This window comes from Mustela lutreola, chromosome X (genome assembly GCF_030435805.1).
Source record: "Mustela lutreola isolate mMusLut2 chromosome X, mMusLut2.pri, whole genome shotgun sequence".
Classification (NCBI taxonomy): domain Eukaryota; kingdom Metazoa; phylum Chordata; class Mammalia; order Carnivora; family Mustelidae; genus Mustela; species Mustela lutreola.
The window spans coordinates 49306589-49310673 of NC_081308.1; positions in this window are offsets into that span (position 1 = coordinate 49306589).

Sequence of the window (4085 nt, forward strand, 5' to 3'; positions counted from 1 at the left end):
GAATGAGCTGGAGGACCGGCGAGCAGAGGAGGAGGAAGGAGGGGTGTGTGTGTGTGTGTGTGTGTGTGTGTGTGTGTGTGTGTGTTTGCGCGCGCGCGCGCAGGCCTGGGAGTGTGCTTGTGTGTGTGTGCGTGTGGCAGGAGGGTCCGGGATCCCCCTACCTCCAAACACCACCCCCTTCTGAGGAACCACGGAACACCTTAATGCTGCCCCGCGTTTCCAGGCAGGCAGGCAGGCAACACCAGGGATAAGGGCCTTGCCTTGAATCCAGCAGCAGGCTGGGATGCAAAGCAAAGCAGTGGTCACCTCCGTGTGATTGTTTAAAGTCGTACCCTCCTAGCCATGCCACCCCGTGCCTGGACAACGTGATCCTGAGGCTTTCTACGGGTTCTCAGGTGGCTCCCTTCCTGGCCCTTTTGGGAAGGCTTCCTAGACGCCTGGGCCCATGAGAGCTCCGGTGGAGGGAAAATCCACACCCGCAGGGCAGGGAATTCCAACACTCCAACACTGGGTAGTATCTTAAGGACTCTTAGAATGGAGGACTCCTGTTTCGGACACTCTTCCACGCCAGGCTCTCCCAGGAATCGCGCAGACGTTTTGAACCTGGTGAGAGGAAAGAACACGCCAAAGACAACCCACAAACACTTTTGAAAGTCGCCACCGTCCTGCCAAGTAGGGCCTGAGGTGGATCTTCCGCACGTATGCCAGGGCAGGGAGCGACCACAGCACAACTTCTTGGGAGAAATGCAGGGAGAAAGAAGGGCCGGGATTGGGTCCCCCAAGTGGTGGAATCCCCACTCTGCAGCATCTGGGGTCATCCTTGTTTTCTCACATCTGGATGCAGCCCCTCCACACCTTTCCCCGTAGTCCTGCCCATGCTTACCTTTGAAAACTCGGGCACATACCTACACGCCCGCACACGCCCGCACACACGCACAGACACGCACATCCAGCCACACGGGGGCAGGCACACAGGCCCGCGGGCTCCTGTGCACGCGCGCGCGCGCGCGCACACACACACACACACACACAAACACACACACACAGAAACAGAGACACACAGGCCTACGTGCCTACGGGTAGACCCATCTGGGCTGGCACCCACACTCGCACACCGAGAATCTCTGTGCAAGGAGGCTCAGTGGACCCCACGGACGCCCTTCCTTGTTTCCTTTCCTTCCTCCTTGCCCCTTTGTGTTTGGCCTCCCACTCCTCATTTGGGTCATAGAGCATGGTCAGAGAGCAGGCCTCTCTCTGGACAGGGTTCATTCAAGTGGCTCGCCTAAGTGGCTGAGACTTTGTCTTGGCACATGGCTCTTCCCCTAGGAGGCCACTGCTGGTTTCCCCCGGTCCCCCCCCCCCCGCCCCTCCCCGCACTCCCCCCCCCCCGCCCCTCCCTAGGTCGCATTCGTTCTCCTCCTCCACCAGGATTCCTTCTTTGCCTGCGCTTTGCTCTCCCCACTTTTGGCTCCTTACCTGGACGTCTTCACTGGCCCTGCTTCCCCTGTGGCTGTCCCCAGATTCACCTTCACGTGTCCCGTGGAAGGGAAAATGGCCCGCGTGGATTGGGGGAGCAAAGGGGCATCCCCTCACAACCATCCCTTTCTTACCCTGGGAGAGTAACTCCCCCTTCTCCTCTCCTGTCACCACGCACGCCACCGCCCACCCGCCGCTCCCCGCCAGCCCTGGTTTCCGGGGTTTCCTCCTACGCACTCTTGGCCCTGTGTGCGTAGCCGGGACTCTTTGGCTCTTTGGGCCCTGTGGAGTGTGCCCATGACATATTTAAGGTGTGGCTCAGCCTGCCCTTTTACCCTCCTTAGGGCCTACAGGCCGACCTCTGGGTCAGGACCCTTGATGGCCTCAGGAGGGATCCTGTGGCAAGAGGCGGCCTGGCCAGGCCGTTGCGCCCTTCCCTGGCGAGGCCGCCTGTAGCTTGTGTCTCCTTGCTGTAGCTTGGGTCTCCTTGTCATTCCATGTGCCTGTTACCCCCACAGTGAGGCGCGCCTGGACTGCGCCCACGTCCACGAGGGCCCTGGCCCTGGCCCTGGCGCGGTGGCTGGTGGTGACATTGTGCTTCTCTCTTTTCCTTTCCCTTTGCATGCTAAGGCTAGGGGCCAGGATGGGTGGGGGGTGAGGGGCGTGGTGGGAGGGGGGAATGGGTGGGGATGGGTGTGCTAGGGGCAGAGGGGAGGTGTGCTGGGAGGTGGGGGTGGGCTTGCGGGGCAGGGGCTGGGGGCGGTGCAGGGGCTGGGGCAGCAGGGCCCTGTGTGATTCCGAGGGTGGGGAGGGGCGGCTGGAGGCAGCCGGGGACCCAGGGATCCTCCTTCTACCCCTGGTCTCCGGGGTATGAGGGAGACACAGGTGCAGCAGAAGGCAGGAGTGAGGAGGTGCCGCCGTTTGCGAACTTTGTGACCCCGTGGCGGTGGCAGTCAGGCTCATCCTTGAAAAACACGATCCAGAAGTTCCTTTGCAAGGGAACCACATCAGGAAGTCAGGACTCGGCAAAAGATGCCTTGGCTTTCCAGTCCTTGCAGTTCTTGTCCTTACCAAAGCTCTTAAAGTCAGTGCTTGGACCCGTTGGAACCTCACCAAGTTGTGCCCTCCTTCCCCTGATTTCAGGGAGTGCCTGCGAGCTGGGGTCCTCCAGTTCCGCAGGCCAAGGCGGGCCGAGCAAGCACAGCCCACCGGCCAGCGCCCCCACCCGCCGCACACGCACGGGTACACAGGCCCACAGGCACCCTCCCACAGGCACGCACCGTGCACACACTGAGCATACTCCCAACACGCCACACGCTCACTCCCACCGGGACGCGGACACACACACACTCTCAGGCGTGTCCCTCAGAGAGGGACACGCAGCCGGCCGTTCTGGTCATGTGTGAACAGGCCTGCTCAAGCGAGGGCTGTGAACCCGGAGCCTGGCCTGTTTACCCAGATAGATGGGGACTCCCCCACTGGAGGAGAGTCGGGGGGCCATCCATCCTCCACGGGAGGTGGCCCTGTGTGGGGCCTGCTCCCTGACTTCCTGACTGGGCAATGTCTGGTGGCTTTGCCAAGGCCCCTGGGTGAGAGCAAGGGCTGCCTGCCTGCCCCGAGTCGGGGCTTGTGTGAGTGCTGGGTTCCCCTTTCCAGGGAGCCTCCTGGATGTGGCCCTGTGGGCTGCAGGTGGGGCCAGCCATTTCTGGCGGTGGGGCCAGCCGTTTCTTTCTCGGTGGGGCTTGTGGTGGGGCTTGTCGGGTCAGCCCAAGGTGGGGGTGACCTCAGCCTGTAGCCCCAGGCCTTGGGACGAAGCACAAAAGTGACTTGCAAGCCAGCGAGGTGGGTGGCCGCCAGCTTGTCCAGGACAGGTCCTGTCCACGTAAAGCCTCAGGCAGAGTCACAGAGGCCGGTTCCTGTGTCCTTTGCCCTTCATTTCTCCCAAGAGCAGGAGCCAAGAAAAATGGGGCAGCACAAAAGGAAGGAAGAAGGCCTGCAGGGTGTGTGTCCTCCTGGGAGGTGGTCATTTGGCCCTGTGTACTTATTTGGTGGTCCCCTTGGGTCCCCTTGGCTGGTTTGTTTCTCTTTCTCTGGTTCGTCATGCCCAGTTATGGTGTCCAGTGGTGGTGGTAGTGGTAGTGGTGGTCCTGGTGGTGGTGGGTTTTCTCCAGGGTGTTTTTGCCTTGTGGTGGGGGTGGGGGGGGGGCGGGCTGGTGGGGGGATGGTAGTGGGGAAAGTCAGGTGGGCGGTGGTGGGGGTTTGTTTAGGTTTTCCTTTTCCTTTGTGCTTTCCCTTTCTTGGTTGGTGTGTGGGTGGGGTGGGGGCAGTGTGTAGGGGTTGAGATGTGTGTGTTGTGGTTGTTGCCGGTTTTGTTTGTCTGTTTTGACTTTAGAAGGTGCTGAGGCCCAAGGTCCGCAGGGGGAGGGCTACGGGTTCAGCTGGCATTCGTGGAGCCATACTGCCATCAAGCGGAAATCGTTTCTGTCCCGGGGAGGTGCCTGGGCTCTCCTGCTGAGGGGAGCCCAGGAGCAGGAAGGAGAAGGCTCCAGTGTGTCCCTGTGTGTACTGTGGTGGGGAGGTGGCGGTTGGCGGTGGGGCCAACGGGAAGC